General features: G+C 37.2%; 1 protein-coding gene across 2 annotated transcripts in view; it reads left to right on the top strand.

The window, feature by feature from the left end:
- The first annotated feature begins 13,459 nt into the window (after nucleotides 1-13,459).
- Nucleotides 13,460-15,517, top strand: part of LOC126262714 (inactive dipeptidyl peptidase 10) — a 1,533,490-nt gene continuing 1,531,432 nt past the window's right edge. For both annotated transcript variants that reach the window (XM_049959500.1, XM_049959499.1), the window contains exon 1: nucleotides 13,460-13,550. The gene's annotated coding sequence lies outside the window, so the exon portion shown is untranslated. The remainder of the gene's footprint in view (nucleotides 13,551-15,517) is intronic.

The raw sequence follows: 15,517 nt of genomic DNA, 5'->3' as shown, positions 1-15,517 counted from the left end.
CGCGGGGAAGCCCTCGGACGTTGGCGCGCCAGGTACATACAGTCTGCGGCCGTGAGCTCGCCTCCAGTTCACCACCGGCAATGGAGGGTGAAGCTTTGACAATGCGAGCCACTCGTGCTGGCGAAACGTCAGAAAAATCATTAGATGAACGTCGGCCGAAGAACCCGAGACAGAAGCCAATGGGCAGTTTGTCAACAAGTGGCCACGAAAGCCTTAACAATTTTGTACCTCCTCATTAGTTATGTGATCTACCCATCTAATCTTCAGCATTCTTCTGTAGCACCACATTTCTAAAGCTTGTACCCTCTTCTTGTCTAAACTATTTATTGTCCTTGTTTCACTTCCATACATAGCTACACTCCATACAAATACTTTCAGAAACGACTTCCTGACACTTAAATCTATACTCGATGTTAACAAATTTCTCTTCTTCAGAAACGCTTTCCCTGCCATTGCCAGTCTACATTTTATATCCTCTCTACTTCGACCATCATCAGTTATTTTGCTCCCCAAATAGCAAAACTCTTTTACTACTTTAAGTGTCTCACTTCATAATCTAATTCCCTCAGCATCACCCGACTTAATTCGACTACATTCCGTTATCCTCGTTTTGCTTTTGTTGATGTTCATCTTATATCCTGCTTTGAAGACACTATCAATTCCATTCAACTGCTCTTCCAAGTCCTTTGCTGTCTCTGACAGAATTACATTATCGGCGAACCTCAAACTTTTTATTTCTTCTCCATGGATTTTAATACTTATTCCGAATTTTTCTTTTGTTTCCTTCACTGCTTGCTCAATATACAGATTGAGTAACATCAGGGAGAGGCTACAACCCTGTCTCACTCCTTTCCTAACCACTGCTTCCCTTTCACGCACCTCAACTCTTATAACTGTCATTTGGTGTCTATACAAATTCTAAATAGCCTTTTCCTCCCTGTATTTTACTCCTGCCACCTTCAGAATTTGAAAGCGAGTATTCCAGTCAACATTGTCAAAAGCTTTCTGTAAGTCTACAAATGCTAGAAGAGTAGGTTTGCCTTTCCTTAATCTAGCATCTAAGATAAGTCGTAGGGTCAGTATTGACTCACGTGTTCCAAAATTTCTACGGAAACCAAACTGATCTTCCCCTAGGTCGGCTTCTACTAGTTTTTCCATTCGTCTGTAAAGAATTCGTGTTAGTATTTTGCAGCTGTGACTTATTAAACTGATAGTTCGGCAGTTTTCACGTCTGTCAACACCTGCTTTCTTTGGGATTGGAATTATTAAATTCTTCTTGAAGTCTGAGTGTATTTCGCTTGTCTCATACATCTTGCTCACCAAATGGTAGAGTTTTGTCAGGACTGGCTCTCCCAAAGCCATCAGTAGTTCTAATGGAATGTTGTCTATTCCTGGAGCCTTTTTTAGACTCAAGTCTTTCAGTGCTCTGTCAAACTCTTCACTCAGTATCATATCTCCCATTTCATCTTCATCTACATCCTCTTCCATTTCCATAATATTGTCCTCAAGTACATCGCCCTTGTATAGACCCTCTATATACTCCCTCCACCTTTCTGATTTCCCTTCTTTGCTTATAACTGGGTTTCCATCTGTGCTCTTAATATTCATATAAGTGGTTCTCTTTTCTCCAAAGGTCTCTTTAATTTTCCTGTAGGCAGTATCTATCTTACCCCCTTACATTTATCCTCCAGCCATCCCTGCTTAGCCATTAGGCACTTCCTGTCAATCTCATTTTGAGACGTTTGTATTCCTTTTTGCCTGATTTATTTACTGCATTTTTATATTTTCTCCTTTCATCAATTCAGCAATTATTCAGAATATAATATTTATAGAATTCAACAAATAAACAAGATAGTCTTAGCAAAAATCAAAGATGAAAATTGTGGTAAATTATGTCAGAGCACATCAGTTTAAGATCGAAGATGTATGTTGGTGATGAAGAGGAGAAAAAGTGTAAAGGAGTCAAAAAACTTTTGTAAAAAATGAAATTGGGTTTGGTGATTATAAAAATTATTTAGGAAACAAAATGAAACAATAGAGGAAAAAAATTAATTAGATCACTGAAGCATGAGTTGTATGCAGTTGAGTGTAATAAAGTTGTTTTAAGTTCTGATGATTGTAATGATGTTATTTTACAAGACGGAATTATTACAATTCCATATGGACATTATAAATTAACTAAAATAATAGATGATAACAATGACTTCTTATGGGAACTAATCAGTTGCATGGAAGACTTTCCAAAAACAAATAATAAAATAAAAAGTAGATTAGTTTTTAATATTTTATCTGGTAATTATTTATTAATTTTTAGATACATTTTACAAATATATTTTCCATAAAAATACTAAACTTTTTGATACTACGTTTCCTCACATTTTTCATAATAAAAGCTCTTTTCTCTTGTTTGATTACTTTTGGTCACAGTTATGAATTTAGAAGAATTTTCAATTGCTTTTTTACAATTTTTACATGTAAATTGTTTTTTATTCTAGTTATGAACAATTTCTTTTATTTGTTCTAATTCATTTTCCCTATATTCTTGTTGATTATTTTTTTATTCAGTCTACACAACTCATTTTGGAAGGTGTATTCTGTTATTTACATTAATTTATGAGTTTTTTCCTTGAATGCTCAATGGACAAATCATTTTATTTTCACTTTCCAGCATACAGAAAAACTTTTACAATTAAAAAAAATGTAAAATATCAAATTTTATTAAATATCATCTGAGTCGCATTTGGATCTAAAATCCATCAAACTTATATATAATGATAAAAATATTCAATTATTAATGTTGAATAAAAAATTTCCTGGGCGTGAAGCAAAAGACTAGGCTTAATTTTAGAATATGAGAACATAGCTTAATCTTTTAAACACGAAAAATAGAAAACACAAAGAGGTGTTACAAAGTTTAAGATTCTCCAATTTAGGGGATATGAGTAATAATTGAAAACAGACAATGTTTATTAATGAAACTGGATTATATTCTTTAATATTGAAATCAAATAAAGAAGAAGCAAAACCATTTAAAAATGGATTACTCTTGATGTATTACCTTCAGTAAAATAATATGGCTAATATAAAATAAATATTTCTGAATAAGAACTCTATTAAGGTGACATAAATCATCAAAATATCTGAGGCACTATAAGGACAATCATATCATATGATGATCATTATAGAATTTTAGAAATTTTACATGAAATATATGAATGAGTTGTTCCTCAAAACATCGATAGGACGGTACGACCTACTATTGTTATTTGAAGATTATATTATTATTATTATTATTATTATTATTATTATTATTATTATGGTTATTATTATGATTAAGACATTTCAAAAAATATAAAAATGTATTAGAAACAGATATCCAAATCACTAAGAATTCATAACATACCAAAGTCAGTAACTTTTTATCAATGAATAAAAGAAATTGTAAGAATGAATTGTTTGCCAAAAGAATTTCAATGATTTGAATAATTATTCTTGAGAACAATAATGATGATGTAACTAAACTACCTAACCTTTCTTAGAATTAAAACGTTAATTTTCAACTACTTTTTGCATGATAAATTAGAAATAACATTCACTACGATTTTTACATACATCCTAAAAACATAACCCATTGAAACCATCTGCTTCTATTAATCCAAATTAAAAATTTTCCTATAATTCCAACACTTGTTCATCTTTATTTAAATATAAAAATAGTCGCTATTTCTTTAACTAAGCTTAGTGAAAATGAGCATAAAGAAATTACATTGAATACCAAACATGATTAAATTTTCAATTACTAATCTCATTCGCACATACCATATAATTATTATTTTAAAAATTAGGTAATTTTTATGTGCCAAATTTTTATGTGAATTATCTAAACCTAAGCATTCCACATATGCTTTAATACCCTTCCTTTGCGAAACTCTGGTGAATTCGTTTACGATGGTTCTTGTTCAAAAAATTTCCTTTTATTTTTTCACCTTTTTGGTATTCAATTTTTATACAATTTGATTAGAAGACATAACATCTTGAATTAAAAAATTTCTGTTGACCCATTTATTGTATTTCCTTTTTTCGAAAATTCCTTTTAGTTAATTATTCTTTCTTTATCCCGAATTTTATATTTGGCATTAGTATCTAACAAATTTGCTACATAAATAGTTTCTAATAAATTTTTGTCATTTTCTTGGTTTATATGTTTTTTCCACTTTATTGTTAAATGTTTTCTGTCATTATTTTCATAAACTAATTTCTAAACTACTTCAACCAATTTCTAATTACCTTTAATATCTTTTTTCCACATATTTTTCTTTTAATGTCCTATTAAATCGTTCAGCAACAGAGACTTTTAATTCACTAAAAGCTGAATGATGTTTAATATTAATTTTTTCATTAATTCTTGAAATTGTTTATTATGAAATTCCTTAACATTATCTGTTTGTAAATTTTTTTGGTTTTCTCGAATATTTTTCCAAAAGAACCAATTATATTCTTACCTCTCTTACCTTTAACAGGCAACACGCTATCAAATTGGGAAAAATATCTAAATAGTTAAAAAATATTTATATCCTTTATTTCTTTTGAAACTGCTTTTTATTTTCAGAATCTGATTCAACTAAATCAGCTTGCCATAAACCATGTGTTCCAAAGTATATGTTATACTTTAGCTATTTCTTTTCTAATATTTAATCCAGTACCTAAAATTAAAAAAAAAAACATTGATTTTTTAGTTTTACAGATTGAACAAAGACCTTCGATTGTGTGTTTCAGTAAACGTTTTACATTTCAAACATTGGGTGTGACTATGATTCTCCAATTGTATATAATAAAAAATAATTCAAGTTTTTCACCAAATACAACTAATTTTACATCAAATGGAATAGTTTTAACTGAATATTTAAATCTTACAATTAGAAAATTTGTTATGTGTGCTTTTTTTATTGGCTTGGTTTCAGGATCTATTTTGTGAAGTCTGTCAAAACACTCACCGAAAGTTGAAAATCATTTGTTGTTAAATATTTTTTTGCAAAAACAACAATTTATTAAGAATAAAATCATATTCGTTGAAACTGCACTTTTTGCTCACCTCCATAGTTGTTGATGCTATATTTTGATTTAAAAATACTTAAGTACTTTGTGTACTGAGTTTGTTTTTGAGAAATGATCAGAAAGAGATTTTTCTATTTACTTTTTCATAAAGTAACTAGCTATATTAGATTCCTTAAGTTAATTAAAATCCTTTTTACTGGCATTTATTCAAGTGGATTAAAATACTTGTACATTGAGCTTTAGTAACAAAATTCTTTCATTCATCAACTGAATATTAATTGTTCACTGCAACTTTCACATCAGTTGGATCAGTTATATTTACCATTCTTCACTCTTTAAAACTAATATAACCTCTACTTACTGTAAAAATGACATTTAATCCTTTCAGAATTTTTTTAATAAAGGAAGGCTATCCCTAACTCATTTTTTGGTATTTTTGAATGAGTCTGAACTAAGTGAAAGGAATCTATTCTACCTCTAGTAAATTATTCTGTAACTATATCTTGATTTTCAGGAATAAAGTCGTCAAACACTTCAACTCAGTTGTAGATATTCATCTAACACAATAACATCATGACTGTTTTCAATAAGTGTAGCGATTTCCTTATTAATTTTATCTTTAATTTTTTCGCGTCTTTTTGGTAATTCTCGAAATTTTGTTTGATCGAAACACTTAGAATAAATCTGAAAATTACTAATTTTTTTCTCATTTAACTATCCTGGAGCTATAATACAATGATCAATGTTTAATCTTAATTTCCGCACCCATTTGGTCCTGCTATTGAACACTGAATTGAATTTGACAAACGTTTACCATATTTAATATTAAATTTTTAAGGAATTCTTATTTTTGGTTCCCAGTCTGTCTTTTACTTACATATTTCTTTATTGTAAGTGGGTAGATCATTTCAACTGAGAGGTAATAGAAAATTAGAAAATTTTTGGATTTTCAATTTAAAATTTTTGCTCAAAATTTGATGATCTAAATTTTTCTACATAAATAAAAGCAAAACCAAATAAGAATGATGACTTTGCTAAGAATCGAACATAATTTTTATAGTAATGGTTATGCAGAAGTGTTCCCTAACTTATCAGAGCTGAAAAACTAAACCAGAGAATATTTCAAAAGCTGAAATTTTTATAATTAAATATGGTGGAAAAGTGCTATTACTTTTACATTACAAACAAATAATTACTCTTCCACATCATTATACTACAACCTTTAACAAAACGATGATAAACTAGAAAAAACTGCTCAATTAAAATTTATTTATCCAGGTAAAATACAAAATAAAGTTTGTTGGGTTCACGTTATTGAATTTTCATAATTTTAAAATTTTTCATTTTTAATTTAGTTTTTGATTATTTAATGTGAGCATTTGAAGGAAACAGACATATTATTTATGCATATTGATGTTTTATATAGTTAGAGGAATCACACTGATATATGTGACTATTTCTTTTACATCTACAAGGATTATTTCCTTTGTGCAGTTTCAAACACCACTGCAGCAACTGATGTTACTCTGGGTAAGGCAATGTCATGTTGACCAGTAGGTGAAACGTCTAGTGCAGATGCTTCAGGTAGGATAGACTGGGTGTGCTTGTAGAGGCATTTCATGCAAGTCTTGAAAATAACTGTGATATTGAAGTTAACTGTGAACCCCACTGTTTTGGGAAATGATTTCTTGCTGAGGGTGTATGAAGAGTCCAGGGGAAAATTCCAAAATTTCAGTTTTTTTTCATAATTTAATAGACCAACCAGTGTAGTTTTAGTTGGTTTTGCAGAACTGGTCAAAAACCTGATGAGTCAAGAGATATTCTGATATCTTGTAGGCCGGCCGAAGTGGCCGTGCGGTTAAAGGCACTGCAGTCTGGAACCGCAAGACCGCTACGGTCGCAGGTTCGAATCCTGCCTCGGGCATGGATGTTTGTGATGTCCTTAGGTTAGTTAGGTTTAACTAGTTCTAAGTTCTAGGGGACTAATGACCTCAGAAGTTGAGTCCCATAGTGCTCAGAGCCATTTGAACCATTTTTTTGATATCTTGTAAGTATGTGCAGGCGAAAACCATTATAAGTCCACGCCTCCAGGCACTGACCATTTCCATAACCAGTCTTGGCTGGTATCCCAATGACTGACCACCAGTACACACCGCATGCTAAACAGCCGCATCACCATGGCCATGGCATTAACTTCCTGGATATGTTAACAGCTCAGCAGGTGACTGACTTATTCCGTCACGTGCCACCGCAGCTCACCGCAGAAGGATGCTAGCTGTGCAGAACACCACTGACCACGCCATCTGGACAACGACTTGCGCCAGAGAAGCGCTGCCAGCGCTGCCTGGGTGGACATGAGAACTGACCTGTCATCTCACTTCACATTTGGCACTGATCATGATGGAAGCACAGAATGCAACCATAAAATTTTATGACTTAATGATTCCCAGCCCACGCAGGTCTGTTTTCACTAATGGTGTCGTTGTTTTATCACTGTCGCTACAGTCATTGTTATGTCTAAGTTGACCATTATTGTTAGCATAGTGGAGTTCGTGAAGGAAGTTAGATCTATCATTGTGTTCTGTCAGTGTAAGAAAAGTATAGAATGTCATTAAAGAAGCTGACAAGGTAAAAGAAGAAGTATGGTTGCATTAGAGATGCCTCCAAACGTATAAAATTGCAGTCAGAAGAAGGAGGAGAACCATGTAAGTGCAAAAACAATTGTTTTGATATTGCCAGTGATGAAAATAAAAGGAATAATTAACATGAACCACTTTCAAAATCATGATGAAATAAACCTCTATTTCAGCGGTTTAATCACAGTGGTCGCTGTACAGCGCAGGCATCCTAGAAGAGAAGAACAGGAAGCAAAGTTTCGTGATGCATCATATAAATTAATTGTTTGCATTTCCGTTAATGGAAGTGTCCAAGAATTACATGTGTGCAAGCAAACATTTATGTCGTTTCATGGAATAAAGCAGGGCAAGGTTAATCATTTACTGAAAAAACTTAAATCTGGGGACCAACCTCTACAAGACAGCCAAGGGAAACACTGATCACGCCCACAGGCTTTGAAAGATGAAACACGTGCAATAATAAGAGGACACCGTAAATAATTTATAGGTCGCAACAGCCACTACACTCAGAAAAAATTTACCTACCAGTCTTTGAACTTTAAAAAAATATTCCATATCTTCAAGGAGAAGTTTCAGAATCAGAATGTGTCATATGAAACATACCATGCTATATTCAGTTCAGATTTCGATATAAGTTTTGGATATCTGTGATCTGATACTTGTGGCTCCTGTGATGAGTATCTAGCCAAGAAGAAAAATTTGGAGAAGAAACTGACTCTAACATCATCTGTTGAAAATGAAGTAAGGCTTCATTCCGAACTTCGATCCAATGAAACAGCCCATGAATTGCATCTCAGTGTTCTATGAAAGGAAAAAAAGGCGAAGATGGAATATCAAAAAAATCCATCAAAGGTTTCAATTACGATGGACTATAGGAAACACTTTCCTTTTCCAAATATAAAGGGAAATGAAGTTTACTATCAACGACAGCTTTCTGTATTATATTCAACGTTCATGTTTTGGCAACAAGGGTCAGCTATTTTTACATGTATCCAGAGAGCACAGGCCAAAAAGGAGCAGACGAAGTTTCATCGTTCCTTCATCACTTTGTGCACAATTTTCTAAATCCAGAAGTCAGATATCTGGAGATATTCTGTGGCTCCTGCGGAGTGCAAAACAAGAATGCCACTGTTTTCAGATTCCTTCACCATCTGGTCCATACAGAAAAACGATTGGACTATGTAAAGTTGACATTCCCCATGAGAGGTCATTTGTACATTGGATGTGATAAAAATATTGGTATGATAGACCAAACTCAGGAACGTCAAGTTCCAAAGGACTGGTGTCAGGTTTTTCAGAATTCACACACATACCCTTCATCCTGTCATTGATGTTGAGGAGCAACCAGAGATAATCAAATGCTGGACAGAGCATCTGGATAATACAATATACAAGAAGAAACTCCATTTCCAGTCCGGGCCAAAAATAGAACTGAAAGTCACATGACGCCATGCAGCACTGGTTCTGTATAGAGGAAGCTACAATGGAGCATATGAGCAAGCTTCATTACTTCTTCGCAGAAAGAAAGGGCAAGATTCAAGCCTGAAAGAAAGTGAGTTCAGCCTACCCCCTGCTAAATATGAAGGTATAGTAATTCTTTTACACCAATATGATTTGAAAGTATTTTTTATTTATGGAAATAAGTATTGTTTTAGTACTAGGCATATAGCTATTTAAATTAGGGATTCTGATTTTAATGTAAGAGATTTTAAAGTATCTGCTGAGTAATACACGGATTTACAAGACTTGAAAACATTTTGCCGTAGTGAAGTGCAAGTGTATTTTAATCGTCTTTTGCATTAATCCACCATCGAAAAAGCAAAGGGCCTTTTATAGAAGATTATTAAGTGATTATATGAGATAATTAGTTGTAACATGAATTTGAAACCTTCTAGGTACCTGCAATATATTATGGACTTGTCATGTTTTCCCTCTGTACGGCCTGCCTTAATTTTAAAAATTCATGATATTATTGTAAATCCTATTCAGATGTGTACAATTTCAGCAGTACTCTTTCCCTGAAAGATATATTAAGATCTAAATCAAAAATGAAGAACTTGAAGAACTAAAATTTTATGAGTCTTGAAACTTTAAATTTCATCTCCCGAGAAAAATAAGAGTTGTGACTTATCAGGTTCTTCACCTGAACTCTTCATATGTTAACCAACAGAAGCATACATTGCAAATTTCAAACATTTCAGCACAGATTTTGTGCTCCTGATTCATTTGTCTGTATAGTTACCACCCCATAACTCATGATGGACTCAGAAATCCATAAACATACATATTATAAACATTGATGTACACATGTATGTGTGTACATATATCATTATGTATGTTTCCCATCTCTGCCTAGGTCAATGGACTGAATCCTACCAAACTTGGTACACATATAACTTATTGTCAGGAAAGAATAACTGGAGTGGTAAGAAACATCCAAATATCAAAGGGCAGGGTAGTGAGGTGTGGGGGTGAGGTGTGTGTGGGGGGGGGGGTCAGTGGGGGAGGGGGGAAATCACTGTAGCCCATGATGCATGAACATCCCTAATTAATTTATGCAGTATTTGAGAATGAGAGCATGTAGTGACTTGTAACAAACTTTGCACATAATTTCCAACTATTACGAACGTTTTTCTCACTGAAAACACCCAAAAGACGACAAAAAGAAAAAAAGATTAGATTGCTTACTACATTTTCCCTGTTCATGCTGTAAAAACTGCCTCTTGCAGCATGACATTTTAATTTATTATTTCTTTACATTTTGCAGACATTATTTACATATACCACTAAATGTATTAGAAAACACTTATCACTGTACAACTCAGGAGACTTAGATGCTTGAAAAACTGCTGCACTGTGCATGAGATTTGGATTTATTACAGCACACTTCGTAAACTGTAGCCACATATTTACTCGATGTACCAGCAAAATTATATCATCAGACGACACGTAATTAGTATATACGATGTCATACACAGTGAACTTTGTGAAAATGGAACTGCTGGGTGAAATTTGCTGGAGATGCAGGTGAAATACACTTATGGGGGGAAAAGTAGCAACACCAAAACTAATTAATGTAGAGTAATGAAATTTCAAGAAAACATTTGTCTAGGTAACGTATTTAAGTGATTAACATTGTAAAATCATTTATTAATGTAAGCATGAAAGGACCCATTGTAAATGTGATGCACTGGTAACTTAATGGACATTGCAGCCACCATACGATTGAATACCAGCATGCAGACGTGCATTCATTGTGTTATACAGGTACTGGACGTCAGTTTGTGGGATGGAGTTCCATGCCTGCAGCACTTGTATGGTCAATAAAGGGACGGTTAATGTTGTTTATGGATGTCGCTGGAATTGTCGTCCGATGATGTTCTGTATGTGTTCGATTGCTGTCAGATGTTGTGATCCATCAGAAAAAGGCAACATGAGGACACTGTAGAACATGTTAGATTACAACATCGGTATGTGGACAGGCATTATCCAGTTGGAAAACACTCCCTTGATTTCTGTTCATGAATGGCAGCACAATTCGAATTACCAGACTGGCGTACAAATTTGCAGTCATGGTGCTGGGATAACCGTGATACTGCTTCTGCTGTCATACGAAATCACACCCCAGACCATAACTTTAGGTCTAGGTCCCGTGTGTCTGTCACACACACAGGTTGGTTGCAGGTGCCCAAACAGCCTCTTTCTAACCAACACAAGACCATCAATGTCACAGAGGCAACCGGCTTTCTTCAGAAAACCCAAGACCTCCACCCTGCCTCCGATGAGCTCTTGCTTGACACCACTAGTCGCAAATGGTGATTTGTGGTCAGTGGTATGCACGCTACAGGACATTTGGCTCGGAGCTGTCCTTGAAGTGACCATTTTATGAACGTTCATTGTGACACTGTGGTGTCAACTGCCGTTTAGATTGCTGCTGCAGATGCTGTATGGTGGAGTAGATCAACACGCCTGACACAACAGTAGTGCCATGAGTTCATCCGAAGCCCGGTCTTCCGGTCCTCTTGCGATCCTACATTCTCATGTCCACTGCAGCAAGCAATCACGTATAGTGACTACATTGCTACCAAGTCTTTCTGTAGTATCGCAGGATAAATATCTGGCTTGTCGTAGCCATGCTACACGACTCATTCAGTCTCAGTGAGGTGTCGATAATGGCATCTTTGTCGCCTGAAAGATATTCTTGACTAACATCAACTCACCAGGTCCAGTCTCAAAGGAACTAAACCTAACGATAGTTACAGTGTATATTTAAATCTAACCTGATATGTATTCTCATAGTGGCATGAAATCTCAGTAGACATCTTTCAGGTTTAGAAGTACGCCTACCAACTTTCGTTTATGTCACACAACTCCTTCTTGGTCCGTTATTCTTTCTGCATCAGTGTCTGTGTAGAAATAAGAGTGAAATATATTAAGCTAATGAGAAGTATATCTGCCACAAGTGTATGTGCGCGACCCCCTGGAAAGAAGTTCATCCTAACCCCTCAAACGATTTAAATTCAAATTGGTACAGATGTTAGTTACAATCTGGAAGTACTGTAGGGATAAGAACTAGCGGCCCCCTGTTGTGGTGGGGTGATAATGTGGAGAGAGAATGGGGAAGGACGAGATGGATAGAAAGAGAGGGGAGGAGTAAATAGAAAGAGAGAGGGAAGAGGGGAAGATAAAAATGTGTGTCTGAAATCTTTGGGACTTAACTGCTAAGGTCATCAGTCCCTAAGCTTCCTCACTACTTAACCTAAATTATCCTAAGGACAAACACACACACCCAAGCCCGAGGGAGGTCTCGAACCTCCGCCGGGACCAGCTGCACAGTCAATGACTGCAGCGCCTTAGACTGCTCGGCTAATCCCATGCAGCTGAGGGGGAGATAGAAAGAGAAAGGAAGGAGGGAAGATGTATAGAAAAATTGGGTGGTTGAGATGAGGAGAGAGGAGGGGGGAGGAGGTGAAGGACAAATAGAGGGGGTGGTGGAAATGGACAAAGGGTAGAGGAGGGCACAGACAGAGGGGAAGGATCAGATAGAGGAACAGGAGCAGATGCACAGAGGCAAGGGAAAGGAGGAAAAGGACAGTGGTGTGAAGAAGAGAGAGATCAGTGAGAAGGAGGTGGAAAAAGATGGGGAAACGAGGAGATTAATAGAAGACTGGAATAAACATGTACCTAGGCAACACCGAGTACTGAGGCAGTACACAATAAATGGAGGAGTTTTAAGGCTGCTATCCCCAAAGAATAAATATTGTTTCACTGTTATGGTGGATAGGACATTTCGTCACTTAACGGGTTAAGGGTTAGCATCGGCGGCGTTTCGACTGCTAGAGCAAGCAGCACCGTCAGGAGCGTGTGCACTGCGGGTGGCCGAGGGCGCAGAGCGATCGGCCGGCGACGGGACGGGGTCGTCCGGGCTCGTGTAGTTCTGAGCGCCGCCGGCAGGGGCGTTGTCGGTCCCGGGCGAGCGCCCGGCCCGGCCCAGGGCTCAGTGGGCGCAGGTCCGCCGCCGCGCGCACTTCCCGCCGCCGCCGCCGACGCGACCGCCTCCCGCCTGCCCTTCGAGCCGCCGCGGACGATGCAGCCGGCGGCGCGCGCCCCCAGCCGGCAGCCGCGGCTCTGAGGCCGAGTCCAGCCAGGCACCAGCAGTCGGCCGCTGCCCGCTGCGCCCACGCATGGCTGCTGCACCTGCGGGCCGCCCGTGCAGACGCGCCCGCGGCTCCAGCACTGCGCGCCCTGCTGTCTCCTGCGGGGGACGCCGACGCCAGGCCGCCGCCGTGTCCACGTAGCACGTGCCGCGGCCCTCTCACTGCCCCTGCTCGCTGTGGTCGGGGTCGCTTCGTCACAGAGGTGGGTCCCCCGCTCTCAACAGAGCTGTTTTTATGTGTTGCACAGCATACCTGCCTACCTACCAGGGGCAGTTCTGGTATTGAGCGAGCTTGCACACCTACAGTGTGGTTTCCAGTGCCGTCGTCGTATGTGCAGATGCTTCACTTACCCCGCACAGTACTGTCCTACACGTCACCTTCACAGCAGTCGTCATCACCTACGTCTAATGCCACGATAGAATGTGTGTATATATTTGGCTGGATCTACAGTGAACGCTTCCATGTTATTTTGACGAACATTGCAGAAAAGTGCGGAAAATTGTACTTCATACGTAAACGGCGTCACTGTATCTGGACGTCTGTGCAAAGTACACATATATTCCACTGTAAGTACATCACTTCTTGGTTGGAATCTTGGTTGTGGCAATAGACTGATCTATAGCGTAGCCCGAGGTCTAGGGTGCATTGTGAGTTTTGAGCTGGAGATGTTAGCTAATACGAATCAAAGCTTGGGTTTAACAAATTGCCTTGTAGCGGAACCTCCTGTCCACGTTAGCACCGTATTTAGCGCATTCTACCACATTTAACACATTTTCGTTCTAAGAACTAAAACTGCAAGACAAATTAGTGGAACCTATTTTAAATAGTCTACAGTTCCCTGACGAGTATTTTGGTGATATTATGTACATAAATGGAACATAACCCACGAAAAATTCTAGACCTGGTGGTACAAAAATTTTACCACCCTGACTTTCATTTTGTGCCACAACAGAATTATCAAATATATTTACCGTTATTTTAAGTGAACATGGCGAAAGAACAGTACTGTATACGAACAAGGTGCCATTCTCAATTCAGGGTTGTTTGAGATACAAATTCTCACGAAACATCGCGCTTCTGTTCGTCCAGCACAATCCTCCTGCTGTCTGGAACGTAAGCCTTTACTCGTAACTTTTTTCCAAAACAAGTCTCAACAATTAATCTATAGTTAACAACAACCACAAGACAATATTTTCTTTGAGATTAATCGTGCCAATGTGTTTTCTCTATCCTTGTAGAGACTGTTTCCTCCAAATTCTCATCATACGTTGCCATCAGATCAGTACGACCTGAGGCTATTTACGATGCGATTCTCAAGACGTTAATTGACAGGGAATGGCGACATCTACGGATTCTGTTCCATGACAAGGAACAGTTGCATAATAGGGGTGTATTACAATGTGTGTAACATGTCGATAGAGAAGAGAGCAATGATGTAACACAACTGCATAATAAGGATGTTTTTCAAGGTATGGAACTTGTCGATAGAGAAGATGGCAGTGATGTAACATGGGGCCATTACATTCAGGACTTTCAGTTAATGGAGCAGACACTCTGGTGACACTCCACATGTATTCCATATACGAACATCAATTTTTTTACTTCCTGATTTTTCCTTCTCTACATAAACAGTAATCCGAACTCCACGTTATATCCTTCAACTACTAGTATTTGTCAATATGTCCTAACTGTTAGCTTGAAGATGTATTATGTGACATTACCCAACATCTCAGAGTTCATTCCGTTAACATTATTTCAGTGAAGATGGTCCAAATGTCTTCACTGAGTGATACTCACTTCAATGATATCTCAGTTGCTGTTCTACTCGAAAACGCACGCGGTTATCTGATTCGTATCACCAAGCTATTAATAGGGGCGCAGTTGTTGACCGACACATGGAGTACATTTAGTTAGCCACGCTACAAACTTTCATCAGTCACATAACTTTGTGTGCCGGTATTTTCGGCTAAATCACGTTGTAAGCCGTCGTAGAAGGAAAAATTTTTTGGCGTGAGTGGTGGGCAAAAATTAGATGTGAGGTCCTTACTACGAGTGCCGACTTTCTACAACATTTGACCGTCACAGCGCACTGAACAGTCTTAAGAGCAAACATGTTTTCAGTAATGTTCATAAAACGTAAACAGTTCTAATGACAGGAATTTCAGAGGC

Source organism: Schistocerca nitens, chromosome 6 (assembly GCF_023898315.1).
Source record: "Schistocerca nitens isolate TAMUIC-IGC-003100 chromosome 6, iqSchNite1.1, whole genome shotgun sequence".
Classification (NCBI taxonomy): Eukaryota; Metazoa; Arthropoda; class Insecta; order Orthoptera; family Acrididae; genus Schistocerca; species Schistocerca nitens.
The sequence above is the reverse complement of the archived record's forward strand: the minus strand, read 5'-3'. Positions and strand labels throughout refer to the sequence as shown.